Source organism: Chiloscyllium plagiosum, unplaced genomic scaffold (assembly GCF_037043375.1).
Source record: "Chiloscyllium plagiosum isolate Xiang-an unplaced genomic scaffold, Cpla_swu_hap1 HiC_scaffold_27, whole genome shotgun sequence".
NCBI classification, from domain to species: Eukaryota; Metazoa; Chordata; class Chondrichthyes; order Orectolobiformes; family Hemiscylliidae; genus Chiloscyllium; species Chiloscyllium plagiosum.
The window spans coordinates 26,097,833-26,105,001 of record NW_028270165.1 but is presented as its reverse complement, the minus strand read 5'-3'; the positions used below and the strand labels follow the sequence as shown (position 1 = coordinate 26,105,001).

Below are 7,169 nucleotides of genomic sequence, written 5' to 3'. Positions count from 1 at the left end.
TGAACACAAAGGCGACCTCTTCAACGTTTAATTGGTCATACTCTGTTTTGCCCTTTTGCTCAGAATCACTATTGTTCCCAGTCCCTGCCACAGCACCTGCCCCTGCATCGTCCCCTCATTTCCATCTAAGATCCCAAAGAATCCTTTCACATCTGACAGAAATTAACCTGTACCTCCACAAATGTCAATTACCGTATCCGTTGCACTTGATGTGGTCGTCTGTACATTGCAGAGAGTGGATGTCAACTTGTGGATCGTTTCAGAGAACTTCGCTGGGACACCCGCACCAACCAACCCCATTGCTCTATGGTTGAACACTTCAACTCTCCCACACACTCCACCAATGACATGCAAGTCCTGGGCCTCTTCCATCGCCAAACCTTAACTATCCAAAGCCTGAAGGAAAAACGCCTCTTCTTCTGCCTTTGTAAAGTGCAACCATACCGGATTAAAATAGACTTCATAAGTTTCTTCATTTCCTCTTCCCTCAGTTTATCTCAGTCACAAGGCTACAACTCAATAAAACCTGCTGGAACTATCAATCGGCTTTCCCATCTATCTGTTCCCCCCTCATATCTGACCTATAATCTTCCCCCCACCTTCATCGACCAATTGTCTTCTGAGCTACCTTCCCGCGAACCCCACCACCTTGCACTTATCTCTCATACCTCCGCCCACAGGCCTCATTCCGGACGACAGTTTGATGACTGAAACTCGATTCTCCTTCTCCTCGGTTACTGCTTGACATGGTTTGCTTTTCCAATACCACACTTCCGACTCTGATCTCCAGCATCTGCAGTCCTCACATTTTCCCGATACATTGCTTTGTTTCAGACATTCAGAGATTTATGAGCGATTGTGAGTGAAGTTAATTGCTGTTTCTCCCCAACCATATGGGTCCCATTATATTTATTAAGCGATGTTTGTCTGGAATGTTATAGGAGAACTGCAGGAATGTTTCCTCTCTTCTTCTGGACTAGAACCTCTGCATGTTTATTCAGTCATTGAATCCAAATCTTACCAGGCTTGTATTTCACTTTCACATGAAGTTAATTATTCAGAACGGTCGTCATCGCACTTCTGAAAGACCCTCCTTTGTCAGACGTCCTATTGCGTGTAAATAGTGTAGGAAAATCATTTTGGAAAGTTGTGGTCGCATAACAATTATTCAATGATCGAAGATGTCTTAGCATACGTTTTTCTCAACTTCACTATGTCTAGTTGGATGCCTAAAGTACAATCTCATCAAGGTGACCATTCCTTTCTTATTTCGAATTTCAACTCATATGCTACTGCTCGACTATTTTTTCATAAATACCGCGTCTAGTTCCAACAGTAATGTTTTCCCTCAATGAAAATTTGAGATCCCACTCCTCTCCACCCTCCCATTCCATCTTTTCAATAGCATTTTGCACCTTGGAACATTGAACTGCCACACCTGTCCATTCCTCACATTTCTGTCATAACCACAACGTCTCAACCCCATATTTCCCAACATTCGCTGCGTTCATCTGCCGAACATTCAAAATACCTTTCCTTAAAAAAGAGGCAGTTTAATTGTTTGTAGTCTGATATTTCATTGTCAGTTTTTTCGAAGTAACTTGAAATTTTCATAATCAATGCTTTCTTTATTCATGTTCTATTTACACTGCTGCCTAATCTTGCTCTACCAGCTACCCCTCCCCACTAACACTTTATATTCTCACTTAATGGAACTATCAAAGAGAGCGAGGAGTTTACAAATTACTAAAATCTGTGAATTACTGATCAAAAGTAATGCCTTAGCGCAAACGTCACGTTGAATAAAATGGCCTTTTTCAAACCTCACGTTTTTTTGTACTGCAAGGAGCCACACCATCTTTCCTTCTCAACATCATAATGTTTTGAATGTATTGTTCGCATTCAGAAGAAAACGTACTCTGGTGAAAAACACAAATGTTATTCCTTCTTCAACTCTAACTAGTCAGTATAACAAAAAAAAACAATCAAGTCATTAGTTCGCGCAATTGTCATTGTGAATGCACCTGTTGCTGCCATCCTATTAATAACAAACCTCCCATATTTCTCCAAGAAAGTGATCGTGTACGTATCATCTCCCGTGACTTTTTTTCCAAACTTAGTTCTTAGAATCACAACAATTTCCTTCATAAACCATCATGTTAAATCAGTTGTTTTCCTACGTCGGTTCATAATTTTTTTAAAAAACGAAAATCATAGACGTTTCCATGTGCAAGAATGCCCCTGAAATCACTTAATGGTGAGAGTAAGAAAACGATTGTTACAAGCGAGGGAGAAGGAGAAAATGGAGCGCAGTGAAACGTGAGGAAAGAATGCAACATAAGGTGCCAAGAAAAATAGGGGAAGAACAAGACACTTGATGGAAGAAAATGAAAGGATGATTCAAGGAAGTCAGTGCAAAAACTTACTCGCGAGACAAATTAATACGACTTAAGTAATTTAATATTGAGAAATTCGGAGAAGCAGTTCGTAATGGACATGCTATTGATTGAATGAATGATAAATACATACATAGGGGAAAACATTACAATTGCTGAAAAAACTGGTGCATGTTATCACGTGTTGAACTCAAAACAAAAATATGCAGGAAACGTTTAAGTTATACTGGACTTCGTGAAATCAGACCTGGAGTATTTTGAAAGCCATTGCCCTTGCAATTAAGGAAATATACAACACTGATGAAATCAAAATAGAGACAATTTAATCGTCTCATAACTAGAATATGTGGCAGTAATTTTTGGACAATATTACGATGGCATATGTCAAATATTATAAGATGTGACTTAATGTATCTATATTAAGATAAACACATGGTCAGAAATGACTTGTTTTTCAGGACTGGGAGGACTGTCAACTAGTCAGGTCCGTCATGATCGCAATGAGTAACAAAAGAGGCACAGCGGGGCATATGGGTTCCTTCTTCCTATCCATAATTTTGGATACGCACGTGCATGGCTGTCAGAAAATGCAATGCAGCATAATTGGAAATATGTGGATAACCTGTGATATGAAAAATTAAAGATTAAACACTTTCAGTTACCTTTGGTATTTTAATCACTTTACGTATTTCTGTAATGTTTTTTGGTCCCATAATTTTGAACAGTTGTCGAATTTCCTTTTACAGAGTTAGGTAAACATTCGATCTGGAAGTAATTACAGAGTTTGGAATGACCTCGGACCTGCAGGAAATTGCTGTTTAATGCTTTCTCGGTTGAGGGTTGCACAGACCGTCTGGCAGTGAGAGACACGTGGAGAACCTTACAATATAAATGAAATATGTAAGTCGCAGAATCTAAAGAGGGAAGGATAGATTTAATTTCTGGAGGATATGCAGAAAACGTAAATGGCGTGATGTAAAAAGGAAATCACAGATGTCATTTTTTATTCCTGGAACAGATCATGTTGGAGTGGGGTGGAGGTTATTGGGCCAGGGGAAAGCACAGTAATAGAGATCGATACACATTTTGTCGGAAGTGACTGGGAAAAAAAGAAAAGTTACAGGATATTCTCTACTGGTTCACATTTTTCCGATTACCTTTATTTGCATAAAGAAATGATGTCAGTTTGATTGTTTCTTGATAAACACAATAAGTAATGTCAGAGGATATGTCAATGTAAGTTTTAGCTGTTCTCTGAACTTAGATTGTGTTACCATGTAAATGAAAGTGTTTGTGCAGCAGCTTAAATTACGCAGCATATATGCAAAGTTCTCAAATACATAAGCAGACAGACCATCTAATCGCTCATCAACATCAAAAAAATATGAAACGTTGATGAACAACAGAAGTATGAAGCTGCTGGATATGGTGAAGAGCAAAATCATAGACTTCCTTCTGCTCTCAGCTCCAGAGTGTCCATTGCTGTGACATTTGAGTCATTTACGGATTCGACTGGCCACTAAAATATAACTGACTGTCACACCGTTGAGAAACAGAATTCACCCAAATGGTATCAACGGTGCTAAAATCTTCTCAAATTTACAAAGTCCAATCCATCTCGAGTCAGTGAAATAGCTTGATCTATTAGAACAGCGCCAAGGTATGTTGTTGAGAATCCTCTGTGGTATAAACCTAAAGTATATTGGAATATTTTTCAAACCGAGAAAAATCCCTGTTGTTAGGAGAACCACTGTTGCAGTTTTCTTGGTACAATTTTGAGATTTCAACTTTGGGCAACAAATAGCAATAAATAGACAAAAGTGAAAATGACAGTGAACCAGACAGAACAGTCTGTGGCAGAGCGGAGCAGAACACAGTGAATACTGCACACAGGAGTGATGTCCAGGAAAGTTAATGGAAAATAATAATCATTGATTCTGTTCAGTACAACGACAGTAATGATGACGAGGAGATTTGCTGTTGTAATGGCCAACAGGTAGCGAGTCGTGCAGGTTGATAGCCCAGTTTTCCTGTGACATGATTAAAACTGAAAGTAAATTCACTGGAAGAGGGACAAGAACATGTATTTGGTAATGATTTTTTTTTCTCTGTTTCTGATCAGCCATTAAGAACTTTTCGCCAGAGAAGTATGCATTTGGCATCATCCCAGAGTTGAAAGAAATGGAAAAATTAACTGTGTGGCAATGTAAAATTGATTCATTATTACTGAGAAGAATTCTCCATTCGTAAGCATTAACCATTTAATATCTACACACGTATATGTTGGTACTGCGGCACCGACAAAATACACTGAGCAATGAATCCAGTCTGACTGATAACTGCACACTTCCAAGCTTAAAATTTTGGGATCTCATCCAATGTCAGGTTAATCCTGTGCAGTATGACGACAGGCTCAGCATTTATGCAAGAACTTATATATGTAATTAACTTTCACTTTTCACTTCTAGTCGTATTATCTGAGCTTCCAGAAAACCACCTTTGTTTTTTTTTAACCACTACAAATTGAATCCGAGTCAATAATACTATAGTCTTTAAAAAAATGTATTACAATGGAGAGATTTCAGATTTCAGCTCATAAGAAACAGGTTGTGTTCTATTCTTTGATTACACAAATGCAGTGGAAATAACCAATATTGAGTCCTTAAAAGGTAAGATTCCTTAAAATAGGAATATGGAGAAGATAATTTCACTGTCAATTTTCTAAAATCAAAGTTTACCACTTTAAAATTGCCAATGATAAATTTACAGAAAAGTGGCATTTAAGTCCCAGAATGTTTAGCTTATGCAATTATTGGTACATGGAATAATTGAGATCATTAGCTTCTGTGAGATAAGACATAAAAATGGCAACAATGGCAGGACGTGCCAGTTGCCTTAGATGAGATGTAGTAGATGGAAGCTTTCATGGATCAAACAGTCTGTTATTACTTCATTGAACGAAAAGTGTGCATTTTTGCCCTTTGAAATCTGACTAAATGAGCTACATTAGTTGCATTCCCTCACAGTCTTCTGTATATATTGAATGTAATGATTTCCTTAAGTGTTACTGATTCCAATAAAAAGAGTGATATTCTCCATTACTACTCTTTATCCGGGAGAGAACAGTGATCACTTCACTCCCTCACACACAAATCCGAAATAAAACCAACTCTTGCTTCATCTGTTTTGAGAAAATAGAATTAAGTAGACATGGAAGATTAACTGTGCTCTCAGATGATGCCAGGCTTGCTGTGATTTCCCGGCAATGTGTATTTTTGTTGTCATAATGACTTTCCTTGAAGTGAATGCTGTTCCTCATTAACAATGACCAACATACCACAATCTACAACGAGTCTAAGAATGAAGATGAATGAAAGAAAGCAATAGTTAATACAACAGAATTTGAATGCACACTCGATTCATTGCTATTCCGTTAATACTACATACATTTTCAGTAGAACTCTAAACTATTGAATGACAGAAATACAAAGATACTTTCAGGCAGAAGGAGGCAATGCAGTCCATAATAAATGCACCTGCTCTCCAATTAAAAATGATGAACGAAACTATGTTCATCCATTCTGCTTCCTTGAATATACAACGGACTAACTTGTAAAATTATAAGCCTTAGAGAAATACGCAGATCGTGCACAAAAACAAAATAACTTTACTCAGATTAGAAACTTACCAGGAACTCAAATCATGGCAAGAATCAGGTAGTATACTTTCCTCACCATTTGAATAGGGAGATGCATTTTTTTCGCGTGACATATAGTGTCCTTGCCTGTCTAAACAATAGTCTGAAATAGGCTCTGAACCAATACACTCCAAATGTGTGATCCTTACGTATTCCAGCACCTCTCACGGGAATCGGTGGTTGTGATATTATTCATAATGCTTTTAACTTCCTTCGAACAGACATTTTGTTGATGGCAAGCTAATTTCCAGAGCGAAAGGCATTTTTATTGCTGATGTCATTATACGCCTCCATCCTGTCCACTCGATAAGACGAGGTATATCTCTCCATCAAGAAGTTGACATTGTAGCTTGTGTTACGGTTTACAAGAGATGATGTATCATGCACACTGTTTCAGGACCGTCTACTCTTCCAACTCACTGACTTCCCACAAACTTTTTGGGCAGTGTTTATATCGGTTTGAGGCTGGTATTGAGTCAATATTAATGGTGCATTGAACTCGAAATGTTCCGTATGCTTTTTTTCTTTTCTTCACAGGTCCTCCCAAGTCTTGTGTGCTCACCAGAAATTTCTCTTTAAGCTGAATGAAACAGCACATCCGCTTTATACTTTCATGTTCTCGCAAGTGTAATCTATGCATGCCAATCAAAAATACGCACTAACATAATGTTCAACAGCACACAATTAAATGATTAATAATTTATACTTCACATGTCTCACGTTAATGTGTTCAACGAGATAAAGCATTTCATGAAACCTCGATGCCAAATCCAATGCATAATAGAATGCTTTGTTTTTGTCCATTGCCGCTGGTTTCACATTATCTGACCTGTACCATTGTTGTTAAAGTTTCCTTTGTTCCATAATGAACAAGTACTTTTTTTTTGTCACTCGTATTCTTGTATTTGATTGGCTGTTTGTTTTTGGTTATTAGCAGTTTTTCGTTCTGGTAGTGGAAAGATTTCACCTTACATCGCCCTTCTTTTCGCACTTTATATTTACCAAAAGAGCATAAGTAATAATGAAAAAAGCAAATCGTCCACTTGCTCTGCCGTATCCTAAACCGTCCAGCTGGC

The 7,169-nt window shown here is 37.9% G+C and overlaps 1 pseudogene; it reads right to left on the bottom strand.

The window, feature by feature from the left end:
- Nucleotides 1-3,577: 3,577 nt before the first annotated feature.
- Nucleotides 3,578-6,151, bottom strand: LOC148143471 (putative G protein-coupled receptor 139; annotated as a pseudogene).
- Nucleotides 6,152-7,169: the final 1,018 nt, after the last annotated feature.